General features: G+C 41.6%; 31 non-coding genes and 1 pseudogene across 32 annotated transcripts in view; 1 reads left to right on the top strand and 31 right to left on the bottom strand.

Moving 5' to 3' along the window:
• The window catches only part of trnap-ugg (transfer RNA proline (anticodon UGG)), a 72-nt gene extending 21 nt beyond the window's left edge, over window positions 1-51 (bottom strand). The window contains exon 1 of the tRNA in view: window positions 1-51. This exon is cut by the window's left edge and continues 21 nt beyond it. This is a non-coding gene — a tRNA (tRNA-Pro).
• The window catches only part of LOC144079061 (oxysterol-binding protein-related protein 1-like), a 24732-nt pseudogene that overhangs the window by 7185 nt on the left and 47 nt on the right, over window positions 1-17500 (top strand). The window contains exons 5-14 of the transcript XR_013301399.1: window positions 4759-4893; window positions 5062-5159; window positions 5226-5408; window positions 5479-5586; window positions 5975-6064; window positions 9135-9261; window positions 12425-12532; window positions 13677-13800; window positions 13997-14087; window positions 17343-17500. The exon at window positions 17343-17500 is cut by the window's right edge and continues 47 nt beyond it. The product of XR_013301399.1 is annotated as an oxysterol-binding protein-related protein 1-like (transcript). The remainder of the gene's footprint in view (window positions 1-4758; window positions 4894-5061; window positions 5160-5225; window positions 5409-5478; window positions 5587-5974; window positions 6065-9134; window positions 9262-12424; window positions 12533-13676; window positions 13801-13996; window positions 14088-17342) is intronic.
• Window positions 131-202, bottom strand: trnap-cgg (transfer RNA proline (anticodon CGG)). Its single transcript has one exon. It is a non-coding gene; the product is annotated as a tRNA-Pro (tRNA).
• On the bottom strand, window positions 269-340 carry trnap-ugg (transfer RNA proline (anticodon UGG)). Its single transcript has one exon. It is a non-coding gene; the product is annotated as a tRNA-Pro (tRNA).
• trnap-cgg (transfer RNA proline (anticodon CGG)) lies at window positions 420-491 on the bottom strand. The gene has a single exon. It is a non-coding gene; the product is annotated as a tRNA-Pro (tRNA).
• trnap-ugg (transfer RNA proline (anticodon UGG)) lies at window positions 558-629 on the bottom strand. The gene has a single exon. It is a non-coding gene; the product is annotated as a tRNA-Pro (tRNA).
• On the bottom strand, window positions 696-767 carry trnap-ugg (transfer RNA proline (anticodon UGG)). Its single transcript has one exon. It is a non-coding gene; the product is annotated as a tRNA-Pro (tRNA).
• On the bottom strand, window positions 833-904 carry trnap-ugg (transfer RNA proline (anticodon UGG)). The gene has a single exon. It is a non-coding gene; the product is annotated as a tRNA-Pro (tRNA).
• On the bottom strand, window positions 971-1042 carry trnap-ugg (transfer RNA proline (anticodon UGG)). The gene has a single exon. It is a non-coding gene; the product is annotated as a tRNA-Pro (tRNA).
• Window positions 1109-1180, bottom strand: trnap-ugg (transfer RNA proline (anticodon UGG)). The gene has a single exon. It is a non-coding gene; the product is annotated as a tRNA-Pro (tRNA).
• trnap-cgg (transfer RNA proline (anticodon CGG)) lies at window positions 1260-1331 on the bottom strand. Its single transcript has one exon. It is a non-coding gene; the product is annotated as a tRNA-Pro (tRNA).
• trnap-ugg (transfer RNA proline (anticodon UGG)) lies at window positions 1398-1469 on the bottom strand. Its single transcript has one exon. It is a non-coding gene; the product is annotated as a tRNA-Pro (tRNA).
• trnap-ugg (transfer RNA proline (anticodon UGG)) lies at window positions 1536-1607 on the bottom strand. The gene has a single exon. It is a non-coding gene; the product is annotated as a tRNA-Pro (tRNA).
• On the bottom strand, window positions 1673-1744 carry trnap-ugg (transfer RNA proline (anticodon UGG)). Its single transcript has one exon. It is a non-coding gene; the product is annotated as a tRNA-Pro (tRNA).
• trnap-ugg (transfer RNA proline (anticodon UGG)) lies at window positions 1811-1882 on the bottom strand. Its single transcript has one exon. It is a non-coding gene; the product is annotated as a tRNA-Pro (tRNA).
• On the bottom strand, window positions 1949-2020 carry trnap-ugg (transfer RNA proline (anticodon UGG)). Its single transcript has one exon. It is a non-coding gene; the product is annotated as a tRNA-Pro (tRNA).
• Window positions 2100-2171, bottom strand: trnap-cgg (transfer RNA proline (anticodon CGG)). The gene has a single exon. It is a non-coding gene; the product is annotated as a tRNA-Pro (tRNA).
• On the bottom strand, window positions 2238-2309 carry trnap-ugg (transfer RNA proline (anticodon UGG)). Its single transcript has one exon. It is a non-coding gene; the product is annotated as a tRNA-Pro (tRNA).
• Window positions 2376-2447, bottom strand: trnap-ugg (transfer RNA proline (anticodon UGG)). The gene has a single exon. It is a non-coding gene; the product is annotated as a tRNA-Pro (tRNA).
• On the bottom strand, window positions 2527-2598 carry trnap-cgg (transfer RNA proline (anticodon CGG)). The gene has a single exon. It is a non-coding gene; the product is annotated as a tRNA-Pro (tRNA).
• trnap-ugg (transfer RNA proline (anticodon UGG)) lies at window positions 2665-2736 on the bottom strand. Its single transcript has one exon. It is a non-coding gene; the product is annotated as a tRNA-Pro (tRNA).
• trnap-cgg (transfer RNA proline (anticodon CGG)) lies at window positions 2816-2887 on the bottom strand. Its single transcript has one exon. It is a non-coding gene; the product is annotated as a tRNA-Pro (tRNA).
• Window positions 2954-3025, bottom strand: trnap-ugg (transfer RNA proline (anticodon UGG)). Its single transcript has one exon. It is a non-coding gene; the product is annotated as a tRNA-Pro (tRNA).
• On the bottom strand, window positions 3092-3163 carry trnap-ugg (transfer RNA proline (anticodon UGG)). Its single transcript has one exon. It is a non-coding gene; the product is annotated as a tRNA-Pro (tRNA).
• On the bottom strand, window positions 3229-3300 carry trnap-ugg (transfer RNA proline (anticodon UGG)). Its single transcript has one exon. It is a non-coding gene; the product is annotated as a tRNA-Pro (tRNA).
• trnap-ugg (transfer RNA proline (anticodon UGG)) lies at window positions 3367-3438 on the bottom strand. The gene has a single exon. It is a non-coding gene; the product is annotated as a tRNA-Pro (tRNA).
• Window positions 3505-3576, bottom strand: trnap-ugg (transfer RNA proline (anticodon UGG)). Its single transcript has one exon. It is a non-coding gene; the product is annotated as a tRNA-Pro (tRNA).
• trnap-cgg (transfer RNA proline (anticodon CGG)) lies at window positions 3656-3727 on the bottom strand. Its single transcript has one exon. It is a non-coding gene; the product is annotated as a tRNA-Pro (tRNA).
• Window positions 3794-3865, bottom strand: trnap-ugg (transfer RNA proline (anticodon UGG)). Its single transcript has one exon. It is a non-coding gene; the product is annotated as a tRNA-Pro (tRNA).
• On the bottom strand, window positions 3932-4003 carry trnap-ugg (transfer RNA proline (anticodon UGG)). Its single transcript has one exon. It is a non-coding gene; the product is annotated as a tRNA-Pro (tRNA).
• trnap-ugg (transfer RNA proline (anticodon UGG)) lies at window positions 4207-4278 on the bottom strand. Its single transcript has one exon. It is a non-coding gene; the product is annotated as a tRNA-Pro (tRNA).
• Window positions 4345-4416, bottom strand: trnap-ugg (transfer RNA proline (anticodon UGG)). The gene has a single exon. It is a non-coding gene; the product is annotated as a tRNA-Pro (tRNA).

The raw sequence follows: 17500 nt of genomic DNA on the forward strand, positions 1-17500 counted from the left end.
CCGGGACCTCTCACACCCAAAGCGAGAATCATACTACTAGACCAACGAGCCTCAGCTAGCATGTGAATTACTCCTTACTTGTCAAATGGTAAACAGTGTGACAACAGAGGTGGAAATTGAAAACAAAACTGGGCTCGTCCGGGAGTTGAACCCGGGACCTCTCGCACCCGAAGCGAGAATCATACTACTAGACCAACGAGCCCCATAGCATGTCAATTACTCCTTAGTTGTCACATGGACAATAGGGGTGGAAATTGAAACCAAAACAGGGCTCGTCCGGGAGTTGAACCCGGGACCTCTCACACCCAAAGCGAGAATCATACTACTAGACCAACGAGCCTCAGCTAGCATGTGAATTACTCCTTACTTGTCAAATGGTAAACAGTGTGACAACAGAGGTGGAAATTGAAAACAAAACTGGGCTCGTCCGGGAGTTGAACCCGGGACCTCTCGCACCCGAAGCGAGAATCATACTACTAGACCAACGAGCCCCATAGCATGTCAATTACTCCTTAGTTGTCACATGGACAATAGGGGTGGAAATTGAAACCAAGGCTGGGCTCGTCCGGGAGTTGAACCCGGGACCTCTCACACCCAAAGCGAGAATCATACTACTAGACCAACGAGCCCCATAGGATGTCAATTACTCCTTAGTTGTCACATGGACAATAGGGGTGGAAGTTGAAACCAAAGCTGGGCTCGTCCGGGAGTTGAACCCGGGACCTCTCACACCCAAAGCGAGAATCATACTACTAGACCAACGAGCCACATAGGATGTCAATTACTCCTTAGTTGTCACATGGACAATAGGGTGGAAATTGAAACCAAAGCTGGGCTCGTCCGGGAGTTGAACCCGGGACCTCTCACACCCAAAGCGAGAATCATACTACTAGACCAACGAGCCCCACAGCATGTCAATGACTCCTTAGTTGTCACATGGACAATAGGGGTGGAAATTGAAACCAAAGCTGGGCTCGTCCGGGAGTTGAACCCGGGACCTCTCACACCCAAAGCGAGAATCATACTACTAGACCAACGAGCCCCATAGCATGTCAATTACTCCTTAGTTGTCACATGGATAATAGGGGTGGAAATTGAAACCAAAACAGGGCTCATCCGGGAGTTGAACCCGGGACCTCTCACACCCAAAGCGAGAATCATACTACTAGACCAACGAGCCTCAGCTAGCATGTGAATTACTCCTTACTTGTCAAATGGTAAACAGTGTGACAACAGAGGTGGAAATTGAAAACAAAACTGGGCTCGTCCGGGAGTTGAACCCGGGACCTCTCGCACCCGAAGCGAGAATCATTCTACTAGACCAACGAGCCCCATAGCATGTCAATTACTCCTTAGTTGTCACATGGACAATAGGGGTGGAAATTGAAACCAAGGCTGGGCTCGTCCGGGAGTTGAACCCGGGACCTCTCACACCCAAAGCGAGAATCATACTACTAGACCAACGAGCCCCATAGGATGTCAATTACTCCTTAGTTGTCACATGGACAATAGGGGTGGAAGTTGAAACCAAAGCTGGGCTCGTCCGGGAGTTGAACCCGGGACCTCTCACACCCAAAGCGAGAATCATACTACTAGACCAACGAGCCACATAGGATGTCAATTACTCCTTAGTTGTCACATGGACAATAGGGTGGAAATTGAAACCAAAGCTGGGCTCGTCCGGGAGTTGAACCCGGGACCTCTCACACCCAAAGCGAGAATCATACTACTAGACCAACGAGCCCCACAGCATGTCAATGACTCCTTAGTTGTCACATGGACAATAGGGGTGGAAATTGAAACCAAAGCTGGGCTCGTCCGGGAGTTGAACCCGGGACCTCTCACACCCAAAGCGAGAATCATACTACTAGACCAACGAGCCCCATAGCATGTCAATTACTCCTTAGTTGTCACATGGATAATAGGGGTGGAAATTGAAACCAAAACAGGGCTCATCCGGGAGTTGAACCCGGGACCTCTCACACCCAAAGCGAGAATCATACTACTAGACCAACGAGCCTCAGCTAGCATGTGAATTACTCCTTACTTGTCAAATGGTAAACAGTGTGACAACAGAGGTGGAAATTGAAAACAAAACTGGGCTCGTCCGGGAGTTGAACCCGGGACCTCTCGCACCCGAAGCGAGAATCATTCTACTAGACCAACGAGCCCCATAGCATGTCAATTACTCCTTAGTTGTCACATGGACAATAGGGGTGGAAATTGAAACCAAGGCTGGGCTCGTCCGGGAGTTGAACCCGGGACCTCTCACACCCAAAGCGAGAATCATACTACTAGACCAACGAGCCCCATAGGATGTCAATGACTCCTTAGTTGTCACATGGACAATAGGGGTGGAAATTGAAACCAAAGCTGGGCTCGTCCGGGAGTTGAACCCGGGACCTCTCACACCCAAAGCGAGAATCATACTACTAGACCAACGAGCCTCAGCTAGCATGTGAATTACTCCTTACTTGTCAAATGGTAAACAGTGTGACAACAGAGGTGGAAATTGAAAACAAAACTGGGCTCGTCCGGGAGTTGAACCCGGGACCTCTCGCACCCGAAGCGAGAATCATACTACTAGACCAACGAGCCCCATAGCATGTCAATTACTCCTTAGTTGTCACATGGACAATAGGGGTGGAAATTGAAACCAAAACAGGGCTCGTCCGGGAGTTGAACCCGGGACCTCTCACACCCAAAGCGAGAATCATACTACTAGACCAACGAGCCTCAGCTAGCATGTGAATTACTCCTTACTTGTCAAATGGTAAACAGTGTGACAACAGAGGTGGAAATTGAAAACAAAACTGGGCTCGTCCGGGAGTTGAACCCGGGACCTCTCGCACCCGAAGCGAGAATCATACTACTAGACCAACGAGCCCCATAGCATGTCAATTACTCCTTAGTTGTCACATGGACAATAGGGGTGGAAATTGAAACCAAGGCTGGGCTCGTCCGGGAGTTGAACCCGGGACCTCTCACACCCAAAGCGAGAATCATACTACTAGACCAACGAGCCCCATAGGATGTCAATTACTCCTTAGTTGTCACATGGACAATAGGGGTGGAAGTTGAAACCAAAGCTGGGCTCGTCCGGGAGTTGAACCCGGGACCTCTCACACCCAAAGCGAGAATCATACTACTAGACCAACGAGCCACATAGGATGTCAATTACTCCTTAGTTGTCACATGGACAATAGGGTGGAAATTGAAACCAAAGCTGGGCTCGTCCGGGAGTTGAACCCGGGACCTCTCACACCCAAAGCGAGAATCATACTACTAGACCAACGAGCCCCACAGCATGTCAATGACTCCTTAGTTGTCACATGGACAATAGGGGTGGAAATTGAAACCAAAGCTGGGCTCGTCCGGGAGTTGAACCCGGGACCTCTCACACCCAAAGCGAGAATCATACTACTAGACCAACGAGCCCCATAGCATGTCAATTACTCCTTAGTTGTCACATGGATAATAGGGGTGGAAATTGAAACCAAAACAGGGCTCATCCGGGAGTTGAACCCGGGACCTCTCACACCCAAAGCGAGAATCATACTACTAGACCAACGAGCCTCAGCTAGCATGTGAATTACTCCTTACTTGTCAAATGGTAAACAGTGTGACAACAGAGGTGGAAATTGAAAACAAAACTGGGCTCGTCCGGGAGTTGAACCCGGGACCTCTCGCACCCGAAGCGAGAATCATTCTACTAGACCAACGAGCCCCATAGCATGTCAATTACTCCTTAGTTGTCACATGGACAATAGGGGTGGAAATTGAAACCAAGGCTGGGCTCGTCCGGGAGTTGAACCCGGGACCTCTCACACCCAAAGCGAGAATCATACTACTAGACCAACGAGCCCCATAGGATGTCAATTACTCCTTAGTTGTCACATGGACAATAGGGGTGGAAGTTGAAACCAAAGCTGGGCTCGTCCGGGAGTTGAACCCGGGACCTCTCACACCCAAAGCGAGAATCATACTACTAGACCAACGAGCCACATAGGATGTCAATTACTCCTTAGTTGTCACATGGACAATAGGGTGGAAATTGAAACCAAAGCTGGGCTCGTCCGGAAGTTGAACCCGGGACCTCTCACACCCAAAGCGAGAATCATACTACTAGACCAACGAGCCCCATAGGATGTCAATGACTCCTTAGTTGTCACATGGACAATAGGGGTGGAAATTGAAACCAAAGCTGGGCTCGTCCGGGAGTTGAACCCAGGACCTCTCACACCCAAAGCGAGAATCATACTACTAGACCAACGAGCCCCACAGCATGTCAATGACTCCTTAGTTGTCACATGGACAATAGGGGTGGAAATTGAAACCAATACTGGGCTCGTCCGGGAGTTGAACCCGGGACCTCTCGCACCCAAAGCGAGAATCATACTACTAGACCAACGAGCCACTATCAAAATGTGAATCACTCCTTACTTGTGACATGGATAACAATGAGACAATAAGGTTGGAAATTGAAACTAAACCCAGGCTTGTCTGGGAGTTGAACCCGGGACCTCTTGCACCCGAAGCGAGAATCACACTACTAGACCAATGAGCATCCACCACCCCAGACAACCCGTGTGACAATAAACAGTTAATAAAAAGAATGAATAAATTGAACGGTGACCTCAATCCATCATATGTAAAAATAACTTAAGTAGGACTGGAGAATTGACAAGAGTGAAGTCTGAAGTGAAACTACAACAAGTTGACAACCAGCTTGTGTTGAATATGTACCATTCCTTACAGGAGCTCTCCAAGATTGCTATGCCTGTGATCTTCAATGAGCCACTTAGCTTCCTGCAACGCCTGACTGAGTACATGGAGCACACGCACCTCATCCAGCAGGCTAACGCTACCACCAACTCCCTCGAGAGAATGAAGGTTCGACTTTGATTTATTTCATAAAGGGAGAAGTCAATAGCAAATAGCACTCTAATGAGAAAAGCCAAAACACACACCTAAATGGATGACCCCCATAAAATAACTTTTCCTGACTCCCTGACTTTATCACAAAAAACGCCTGTATATCATCGCAACACATCTCATCAGTGCGTGGCAGCCTTCGTGGTTTCCGCCGTGGCGTCGCAGTGGGAAAGAACGGGAAAACCCTTCAACCCGTTGCTAGGAGAAACCTACGAACTGGTCAGGTGAGTGGGAAAGAATCCAGATGATTGGTCAACAACTCTTTCATTACCACACCAAACGCCCTCCAGGGAGGACTTAGGTTTCCGGCTCATATCGGAGCAGGTTAGCCACCACCCTCCAGTGAGCGCTTTTCATGCCGAGGGTCTCCAGCGGGACTTTGTCTTCCACGGGTCCATCTACCCCAAAATCAAGTTCTGGGGGAAGAGCGTGCAAGCCGAGCCCAAAGGCGTCCTCACGCTGGAGCTGCCCAAGTGATTGATGTCCAAAAATGCATGATACGATCCATCACCGCGTCGTATTTGACTACGGTTTGCTGTGCAGGCACAACGAAGCGTACACGTGGACCAATCCCATTTGCTGTGTGCATAACATCATTGTGGGCCAGTTGTGGATTGAGCAGTATGGAAGTGTGGAGGTGGTCAACCACAGGTAAGAAGATTGGCTTTTAAGAGTTGTAATTTATGGGATTTGCTTGAAGGAAATAGTTCCTTGGATGGTCCTTGAACTTCTGGAATTTCCTTGAAGGAAATAAATGCTTAAATTTATGGGATTTTCTTGGAGAAAATGTTCCTTGGACGGTCCTTGAACTTCTGGAATTTCCTTGAAGGAAATACATGCTTAAATTTATGGGATTTTCTTGGAGAAAATAGTTCCTTGAAAGTTCCTTGAACTTCTGGAATTTCCTTGAAGGAAAGAAATGCTTGAGTTTAGGGAATTTCCTTGAAGAAAATAGTTCCTTGAGAGTTCCTTGAACTTGGGGAATTTCCATGTCTTTCTATTCACTTCGTACTTTCGTTCCTCTTGTGTGTTTGTACAGAACCGGTGAAAAATGCTGCCTTAACTTCAAGCCGTGTGGACTTTTTGGCAAAGAACTGCACAAAGTTGAAGGCTACATACTGGACAAAAGGTACACTATAAATCAATTTCTAACTCTTTTAGTTCCAATGGCGACCTGAAATACAAACATTAAGTCGCAATTACAGAATAAGCTAGCAAAGGCTTTTTTTGACGTTTTACAATACTTGGTATAATCATAGCAGAGGGTTTCATACAAAAATAACGTTTGTTTGAAATATTGTTTATAAAAATGTTCCCACACTTACAGGAAACTGTAAGTATATATATATATATATATATATATATATATATATATATATATATATATATAAATTAATTATTTTTTTATTTACCAATATCTATATATATTTTTTTTTAATTAATTAGTTAATTTATTATTATTTTTTATTTTCAATTGGTCTTGGGACATTTACTCCGAAATTACCTACTTTAATATTTTGCATGAGGAAAATATTGCATAATAATGCATCTCCCATTCAAAAATCTATCTAATTGCCATTATATACAATGAATCTGAAAGCATTTAACATGTCTACTATTTGTAATGAATAAATGTATCACAGCTTGCCGTTTAATTGGCATCATTTACAAATGTGAGCCTCTATTTCATAATCTCCTTAATCACCACCCTTCATCATTCCTGGCGCAATTTTATTAATTCCAAACCCTTTTGCACAGTAGGAAGTGCTGATGTCATCACTCTTGCTTAAAATCGTTTTAAATAAAAGACTTTGCAGCCTAAACGTGTGTATTTTGCCTGCTGTTTACTAAAAGCGAATCAAACATCCGTGATGAAATATGCTTTAAAGTACACTTTCTTGTTCTTATTTGCAAATTAAAAACAGCCAGCGTGAAGTGCTTTGGCTGCTCTCCAGTTGCTAAGCTTATTATTAATTAAAGATACCACAATTAGTCATTCGTTTGACTTGAATTACAGAGCTCCAACCTAGTGGAATTCAATTTTACAACTCTAGGAAATACAGCCAAGTGTTATTAAAGAAGAAACAAACAAGAAAGCAGAACAGATGGCTCATTGGGGAATCGGAGATAAGATGTTTGTGTTTTTATTTTTTCTAGGTTCACAGAGTATATAAAGATATTGAAAGTGATAGCACCGCTAAATGCGTAATTTGTGATGTCAGTTGGCGTGAGGCCAAGCGCACACATGCCGACGCAGACTGGCAACAAATGTTGAAATGAGCAGATGTTTTGTAAGCATGCCTAGGTCATTGGCTCATTGCAGGATTGGAGGATATTTTGTTGTTGAAATTTGACATAATCCCATACCTGTCAACCTCTGCCGATAACTGCCCTTATAAATGATTATGATTCCCCTTACAAACCCCCCAAAAAACCTTACAAACACCGTACGAGTCGTACGGTGTTTGTAAGTTTTTTTGGGGGGTTTGTAAGGGGAATCATAATCATTTATAAGGGCAGTTATCGGCAGAGGTTGACAGGTATGTAAATCCACATAGAAAATACTAAAGCATTCAGTTAATGAGTAAATGTCATTACCCTGAGAGGGATTTTTATCAAATAAATCTGGAAATTGGGCACAGTTCTTGGCAAGAATAATTTGCTGCCTATTGGCCCATGTGACAGATAATTACCCGAAAAATCTGGGGGGGCTTTTTGCACGGCAACGCGTTCGTAACATGACAAACAAATTTAAATGAACTTGGATTACGATGCAGACACACTCAAAAATAAGTTTAATTTAACCTTACACCAAATTTATTTCTAATTTAGTTTTACAATTTTATACCTTCTCCTGGTGGAATTCAACTCCAACCTGACTTTTAGTCTCGATGGGCTGTTTGCTGTTGTATTGCCTTCAAAATATTCCGAAAATGATGCATACAGATGTCCACACAATAGGATAACGCACGACCACTTGCCAACGAGAAGTAGTATATACTCCTCTCGTATTAGCGATCGGCTCGCCATTCGCACTGACTAACGGGGGGAAAAAAAAACCTGAAAAAATGCAAGGCTCCGCCCAGTGCTCGCAGAGACATTACAAAGAGGGAGTTGCGACCAGACACATTACACGAGGGAGTTGCGGAGAGAGGGACAGTGGCCATGATGTTCTTATGAGCAGCATCTCACGTCCGCTGTCTGTTCGTATATCAAAATTTGTCTCGTATCTCAAGATAAATATTTGCCCGAAATTTTACTCGTATCTCGAAATGCTCGTATGTCGATCAAATTTGTCCAGATTTGCAACCCTGTTGCTGTCAATATCTAAAAAATTGTAAACACCAAGTACACCATTTTACAAAGCACATGTGTCAAAGTGGCGGCCCGGGGGCCAAATCTGGCCCGCCGCATCATTTTGTGTGGCCCGGGAAAGTAAATCATGAGTGCCGACTTTCTGAACAGTATAGATGTATATTAAATTTCCTGATTTCCCCCCTTTTAAATAGATAATTGTAATTTTTTAATCTTTTTTTCTGTGTTTTTAGTTCAAAAATAATTTTGTAAAATCTAAAACATATATTTAAAAAAAGCTAAAATAAACATTGTTTTTTATCTATAAAAAACTGAATATTCAGGGCTTTTAATCCAGTTCTTTTAATCCATTTATTAAAAAAAATCAAAATATTATATCTAAAATGGTCCAGCCCACGTGAAATCAAGTTGACGTTAAAGCGGCCCGCAAACCAACCCGAGTCTGACACCCTTGTTATAAAGAAGAACCAAACATTTACCTTTCATTGATTAATATGCCACATAATTTTTTTGCAAGAACTCTAATTCCACAATGTCCTCCTTTAAAAATTTAATTTTTATTCAACCGAGTGCCTTCCATTGACTCCCTCCGATAAAATGTCCAAATCATTTAAACTGGGCGGACAGGCTGCAAATACTAATAGAAAAACCCTTGCTGCAGTTTCATATTTCGATCAAAAGTGTCCCTATCTTTGCATTTTTTTCCCCTTAACTTCAACACTGTTGAAGATAAGACCGCCTCTCACCGTGCATTTCGCGAGATTACTTCGCGTGGGCCACAAAAGCTGATAAAGATAATTTGTGTTACCTTGTCTCTACCCATGCAGAAAACAAGCAAAAATAATGACTGTGTAAATGTGCATCTCTGCATTTTACTTTGAAAGAAAAAAGAAGCTGTGCGCCTTGTACGGCAAGTGGACCGAATGTTTGTACGTCATCGATTTTGCAGTCCTGGAGGCCCACAGGAAAAACCACAGGAATGCAGGAGAAGGCAAAAATGCTGTCAGTAAGGTAAATTATTGATTGCATTATCCATAAGTATATATAAAAACACCAAGAGTCCATGTTTGACGCAGCTTTTGTGTATTCCAAGTGTGAAAAATCGACCGCATTCCACATGAGTTAATTGGGCGCAACGGTACTTGCATTTCTTTGGCAATTTTTCAGAACGCCAGAGTGCATAATTATGAGATCGGAAAAGATTTGAGCTATATTCACGCCTGCTGTGTAAACATATGGTTGAGCTCAGCCGAAATAAATTGATACATTTTTACCCATTAAAAAAACAAACAAGTGATGTTTTACTTTCTTAGAAATAATTCCAACTAATGCTGATGCACTGGTTTGATCAAAAGGACAAATTATTGTTGCAAAACCTTCTTACAAAGTAAAGGAGTCTGCTGCCCAGATTTTGATGATAAAATATGATTAAATATGGCTCACACAACAAGCTTAAATTCAGCCTAGATTGGACTCCTAAGCTTTAACACTAGATGGAGATAGTTACTTAAACAGCACCTTTCCATTAGTTACTTGCCATCCTTAACTGATTCTACTGACTGTTATAAACATAAATTAGTGATTTTTTTGACATGATGGTCTTTTTAACAAATAACAGTGGAAGAATTTCAAGTTGATTTTTTTTTTAAAGGGTTGGACATAAAGAAAAGGTTTGTCTATAAAGAACATAAACTACGGTGAATATTGCAAACTATTAAGAATTAATGCCCAAACACTGACTATTATACCCACTGCTCAACAAATACTATGTTGGGGGTGCTGGAGCCTATCCCAGCTGACTTCAGGCCACACCCTGAATTGGTGGCCAGCCAATCGCAGGGCACGAGGTGACAAAAACAACCATTCACGCTCACACTCATACATAGGGGCAATTTGGAGTGTCCAATTAGCCTAGCATGCATGTCTTTGGAATGTGGGAGGAAACCAGAGCACCCAGAGAAAACCCACACAGGGCTGGGACAACATTCAAACTCACACTCATACCTAGGGACAATTTAGAGTGTCCAATCAGCCTAGCATGCATGTCTTTGAAATGTGGGAGGAAACCGGAGTACCCGGAGAAAACCCACACAGGCCGGGGACAACATTCAAACTCACACTCATAACTAAGGGCAATTTAGAGTGTCCAATTAGCCTAGGATGCATGTCTTTGGAATGTGGGAGGAAACCGGAGTACCCGGAGAAAACCCACACAGGCTGGGGACAACATTCAAACTCACACTCATTTCAAGGGCAATTTAGAGTGTCCAATTAGCCTAGCATGCATGTCTTTGGAATGTGGGAGGAAAAATGAGTACCCGGAGAAAACCCACGCAGGAACATACCAACTCCACACAGGTGGACCGACCTGGATTTGAACCCAGGTCCCCCACTGTGAGGCCAACGCGCTAACTAACCACTAATTTTCTCCCATAAATCACTTGATCATGAAGCTACAGCCCGAGGTCACTTAGTGTAAACAACATGTACACAAATACAGAAGCCCGCAAATCCAAGAAGATTTTATTCTCCAGAGATATGTCAAATAAATGGTTTGGAAAGATTCCACCCGAAACACAATACTCCAAATCCCTGGTTTTAGCTGCACAGAGAATTCTTCCACCGGTTCGCTGATTTGAAAATAATTGTCAAGTCACTTTAGCTGGTGTCCTGGATTGGAACTGATCAATTTCCAATCCGACTCGGCTTCAAATCTCTTAAACATCATGACATAAATACTTCACCGAACAAAACCACGTCAAAGAACTTCTGCAGAACTGCTCAATCGACATGTGTAAGCAGCCATTCACTGTCACGAACATAAAAAAAACCTGTCAAACTGATCAACATCTCAAATCTATCCTGCGAACTGCCACAACAAAACCAATTCCATACTTTGCCGGAATGGTAAACAGAGGCAAACCAACAACACTGTTCCGATTGAAATGTGTTTTCTACTGTGAAATTAAAAAAAATGCAAATGGCAAATTTGCTCTTTTAATTGAGCGCATTTACTTTCGGCATTGCGACGGAAAATTAGCAGAGCAGAAACGTGCGAGATGGTGATATTTGGTTGTTGTTGAAAGTAATCGTCATTTTTCAATTTGTTTCATCTAGCTTATCATTAATTATCTTTGTGTCATCACTTGAAACTTATTAAAAACAGATGCAATCTACGGTTTGATAGATCACTGTGTGCTGTTTTCATCTGAGGTTACACGCAATGTTTTATTTTATGCTGTGTCGCCACTTTGGGCGTTGAATTTTCACATCGCAAATAATAAGGATCAATTTTTTTATGACCGATTTTAACCACGATGAGGAAATGGCGAATCAAATGTTTTTTCACTCCTGTGACTTCAGTTGCCGGAGGCAAAACAATATAAAATAATAGTACTATGCGATGAGAATTGTCAAAATATTAGATTAAACTCGCAATATATGAGAATGAAGTCATACAATCGTATTGCGAGAGAAAAATGGTAATACGAAATATTATTAAAGTCGTTTTGTTGCTGATTTGGTATCTTATTTAGGAAGAAAAATGATAATACGAAATATTATTAAAGTCGTTTTGTTGCTGATTTGGTATCTTATTTAGGAAGAAAAATGCTAATACGAAATGCTATTAAAGTAGTTTTGTTGCTGATTTTGTATCTTATTTAGGAAGAAAAATGGTAATAAGAAATACTATTAAAGTCGTTTTGTTGCTGATTTTGTATCTTATTTAGGAAGAAAAATAGTAATAAGAAATACTATTAAAGTCGTTTTGTTGCTGATTTTGTATCTTATTTAGGATGAAAAATGGTAATACGAAATACTATTAAAGTCGTTTTGTTGCTGATTTAGTATCTTACTTAGGAAGAAAAAGTCGTAACCTGAAAAGGTTAAAGGCATATATTACTTATTTTTTACGTTACGTGAAGCAGAAGTTTTTCGTAATAGGCGGAATTCAACCTGGCAACGTCAAGGTCGGTCTGAACAAAAACAGCAATTTGCGAAACCAATAACAATGTGAAAAAGTGTCACCAACCGTGTTTTTGTTTACTTACACCCAAAAAGAATAGACCTTATTGCTTTGTTTTGATCAAAGATCATCAGAACAACAAACTCGGATTAAGAGTTGCATTGTTGTATAGCTAATTGCTGTGCATTTGTGGGCCATTATGTCTAGTCTGGCAACGAGGAGGATGTTCCCTCTCAACCACCTGACAGTGTGGACGTGATTCCTGGCAGTCAGCTTCTGTGGCGGATCGCCCCCCGGCCAGCAAACTCGGCCCAGGTTAGCTTTTCTAACCGGCTCTGACCAAAAAGCCTCCGTAATGACAAAGTGGAAATTGGATTTTCACTCGTATAAATTGGCTGAATCAGATAAATTAAAGATTAGTTTTTACTTGTCACGTCTTGTTAGCGTTTTGGGTGGTGTGTGTGTGTGTGTATGCATTTGTGTGTGGTTGCGTGTTTGTGTGTATGTGTTTGTGTTTGTGTGTGTATGTGTGTGTGTGTGTGTTTGTGTTTGTGTGGGTGTGTGCGTGTGTGTGTGTGTGGGTGTGTGTATGTGTGCGTGTGTCCGTGTGTGTGCGTGTGTGGGTGTGTGTGGTTGCGTGTGTTTGTGTGTGTATGTGTGTGTGTTTGTGTTTGTGTTTGTGTTTGTGTGTGTGGGGGTGTGCGCGTGTTTGTGTGCGTTTGTGTGTGCATGTGTGTGTGTGTGTGTGTTTGTGTCTATGTGTGCGCGTGTGTATGTGTGCGTGTGTGTGTATGTGTGCATGTGTGTGTATGTGTGCGTGCGTGTGTTTGTATGCGTGCGTGTGTTTGTGTGTGTGCATGTGTGTGTGTGTGCATGTGTGTGCGTGCGCGTGTTTGTGTGTGTGTGCATGTGTGTCTGTGTGTGTATATGTGTGCGTGTGTGTATGTGTGCGTGTGTGTGTGTTCAGGTGTGTGTGTGTATGTGTGCGTGCGTTTGTGCATGCGTGTGTGCGTGCGTGTGTATGTGTGCGTGCGTGTGTTTGTGTATGTGTGCGTGTGTTTGTGTGCGTGTTTGTGTGTGTGTGTGTGTGTGGGCGTGTGTGTGTGTGTGTGTGTGTGTGTGTGTGTGTGTGTGTGTGCGTGCTTTTCGCCTCCGGGTTTCCCTTCCTCATCTAACCAACTGCTCGTGATCTGGTAATCAGCTCTTGCATGTCTATTTGAACCCTGTGTGTTTGTGAGTCATTGTTGAATTGTATGCCTTGTTTACTTCATGCCATGTTACCACGCCCTGTTCCATGTACCTCGTTTCCCCATGTCTTTCCACGTCTGGTTTGATTTTGTTATTTATTTTGGAGTCCTTGATATTTTCTCGATTCCCTTCCTGCCTCAGTGATTAAAGTTTTGTTAGAGCACTCCACGTCTTTGTCCTTTAATTGGTGCAACTACTTATCTGATTCCAGATGTACAACTTCACATCTTTCGCCATGCAGCTGAATGAGCTGCGTGAGGACATGAAGGGCGTCCTACCTAGGACGGACTGTCGGATGAGGCCGGACATTCGAGCCATGGAAAACGGCGACATTGGTAACAAATCATTTTTTGTTGTATAAAATAGACATGCATAATTTTTTATGAGCACCTAGCTATACGACTGCATTTTATTGTCGGTCGTAAAGGGAGTATTAGAAGACGAGCAACATTTTTGAAGGTGTTTTTTTAGTGTAGAAAGTTTTAGTCCTTGTGGTTTATGGCATTCTCACAAATTTGTTTGTTTTCGTAGACTTGGCCAACGAAGAGAAGAAAAGATTGGAGGAAAAGCAGCGAGCCTCTCGCAAGAAAAGCTCCAATTTGGATGATGAATGGAAAACGAGGTAAGTTGGTTGAATAGTTGTCAAAATTGCTCCATTCAACGAGCGCTGGGTAATTTATCCCGTTTTTTATTGTGGCAGCTTAAATGAACTCTGGCCATTTTTGTTCGTGACAAGATGGATGCGCGTCATATTTCCGCGAAGTCGTCATAATTGATCGTCGGTATTCAAAGCGTTCATTCTCTCGTTTGTCACGGCTTAATTGAGCAACTGATTGTGTTAATTACACCCACTTTGGGCTTTTTTGATGGAGTACTTTTGGGCTTATTCTTTCTTTCTAACTCCAAAGTTGGATGAAAAGCTTAATTACACTCAAAAAAGCTTGTTTTGTGTAAGATTGTGGGCTTTGCTGGCAAAGAAGTTTCATAAATAGAACATCACAGAGATATAGTATTAGCATATGAGGGTCATTTCAGAATTAAGAGCACATTTGGGTTTCAAAATAAAACTTCACTTTATACTCAATAATTGGTCATTCATTATCAAATACTTGATTAGGTCATCCTTCAGATCTCTAGTAAAATATTTTGTATATTAAATTTTGTGTGTACAACAGGTTTGCAAATTGATGCTAATTGCTAGCGCCATTGCAGCTAGCTGTTTACTAAAATGTTTTTTAAAAATAATTGTTTTAATCTGAATATGTAAATAACATTGTTGCATGAGTTAAGAGTGAGAGATTTGGGAATCTTTGTTATAAAAGTGAAAAAATAGAACGTAAGAAGTTTGATTAATACTTTCTGTTGGAAAACGAATTATGTGATTTACCGTTTTTGGTCTTTTTACCATAATAGAATTCAGTGGCGGTCCGTGCATTTTCAACGGGTAAAATCCACTTCCTAGCAGCATTTAATGATTAAATACAAATACTGGAGCTTTTCAGACATTACAACCGGGCCGAGGGGTGATTTTTCCAGGAAAAGACAGCGATGGAGGTCAATGGCGTACCGGCAAAAATGCACTAAAATTGGGTAAAATCCACTTCCTAGCAGCATTTAGTGATTAAATACAAACACTGGAGCTTAAATACAAACACTGGAGCTTTTCAGATATCAGAAACGGGCCCACAATTGAAATATTATTTAGGAATATAGCCATATTTTACTCACCAAAAATCCTTTTTAACTGTACACAATATCCATCCTCCTTTCTTTCGTCCTTCTTTTCTATCGCCATCGAAGCTAATGCTGAAAGTCGAGCCTGTCCTGTCGTACTTCTGGCATAGTCCGTCTTGAAAATGGCTTTAAACAACACAACAATATATTTGTTTTTGCAGCTCGCTACATATACAGTTTGGTAGCACTGGCTAATCACTAACCAATCATAGTTGGTGAAAGCGATGACGTATCCCTACGCCTGCGAGAAGGCAATGACGTATCCCTACGCCTGGTTTAAGGCATTGTGGTGTTGCCAACTCGAAATCTGATTGGTTATAGCAACAGTCTTATCGACGCTTGTTTAATCCAGCAGAGCCTGCAGAACTGATTGTGAAGGCCTTGAGGCAGATTTCTGACCCTGGCAACAAATAATGGCTGAAATGTGATTGGTTAAATGCTTCAATATGAAAACACACATCTGGAAGCAGTGCAACCAGGGGGGAAAGCAATGAAAGGAAGCTAACAGATAATTTGGAATTATTTAATAAGTATTCATGGGCAAAATCTAATATATGATTCAGATATTTCTTAGGCCAGCAGAGAAGGCCTTGAAGTCCCTGACGGCCCGCCACTGGTATTTAGTGTGTGAACAAGAAAATGTACAGATTATTTAAAATTAGGAAAACGTCTCCCAATTCTGGAATGGAATGACCCATAAAATATTATTTACAAGGATTGGTCTTTAACACCCATGAACAGTAAAGCTTCAATGCAAATCTGCGATAGTTTTTCCCTTTAAATCCTTGAACTAAACGGTTATTTATTTCTGGTTCCTTGTCTGTTTTTCACTCGCTTAAGGAAGTCTTGCACTTTGCCCAAGGTCAGACTTTGACGTCTACGTGCTCAACATGTGTGATGCCATATCGCTAAAAATAATTGAAAGAAAAGTCTTTCATATCCACCGCGTTCAGATATCATCTTGAAGTGTGTCCCCCCTCTCTTGTTGAGATGGCTCAGCGGAGTAGGAGGGGTGGCGGGGGGACGGGGGATGGGGCTAGGCTTTGGGCAAAGATGTGCTTTTTTATCGCTCATCTGCTCTACTTTCCATTCAGTCAAGTGCTTCCATGCTATCCTTCCAAAAAATTCTACCTAGAGTTGGAGAGATTAAAAACTGCTGTTGACGTGATAGGCGTCTAATTCAATCGTTTCCCCCTACTAATCAAAATGTGTTGGACCCCAAAATTCACCCCAGAATTTTAGTTGGAAGGGTTAAAATTCATGAAATATTTTTTATGGACCTTTTTTCAAATGTTAATGGAATTTAATGTCTTCAATAACAAGAATTATTCAGTCAAATGTAAAAAATGTGCAAAAAAAGTACATTTTTGTAGCATTATGTAAAATGTGAATATTAATAGTGTTATTTAGATAGAGTATTTGATTGGCTCAATAATAATAACTATTCAGTCAAATGTAAAAAATGTGCAAAAAAGTACATTTTTGTAGCATTATGTAAAATGTGAATGATATTAATAGTGTTATTTAGATAGAGTATTTGATTGGCTCAATTAAATTTAATTAGGAACTGCCCCAAAAGTGTATTTTTGTGGGTCTGCCATTAAAGGTTTTTTGCAGGTCAAAGTTAAAATTACTAGAAATTAATGGAGGGGGCGGGGCCAACTGTACTGATTTTTGTGTTTCTTTAAACAAGTGAATTCAGTAGAGTTGACAAAAATTATGGGACAAATAGAATGTCTTACAACGATTTTTTTTTAGGATTTTTCAGGAAACAAAAACCTGAACCATATTTGAAAACTTTAATTTTTGCTAAAAAGTGTCGGGATTTTAAAAAACAACAGCCAATTATTTTAAGAAATATTGCATTTAAATAATTTTTCCATTAGAAGTAAACATGCCCTTTAATTAAAAAAAATGTGTTATTGGTGCAACCATTAATTTTGACTTTAAAAGGTTCCCTGCATTTAATTTTGTTGATGCTTTTGAGTTAAAATGGTGTGAAAAGGTGCAAATGTGTGGGTTGTGGCACGCTACGTGCATAAAAAATAACATTAAATCTATTCAGAATGTGGGTTGCTTTTGCCCTCCAAAAAAGTGAACTCTAGTAATAGTGACTTAATTTAATGGTTGTCTTGGTCATCAGGTGGTTCCAGCAGGGTCCCAACCCGCACACTGGTGCTCAAGATTGGATCTTTAGTCACACGTACTGGGACAGGAAGTACCCTCATCTACCCGACATTTACTAGAATTTCTCCACCAGGAATCGGCAAACATGAACTGTGGCCTTAAATTCGAGAAGTG

Source organism: Stigmatopora argus, chromosome 8, assembly GCF_051989625.1.
Source record: "Stigmatopora argus isolate UIUO_Sarg chromosome 8, RoL_Sarg_1.0, whole genome shotgun sequence".
Taxonomy (NCBI): domain Eukaryota; kingdom Metazoa; phylum Chordata; class Actinopteri; order Syngnathiformes; family Syngnathidae; genus Stigmatopora; species Stigmatopora argus.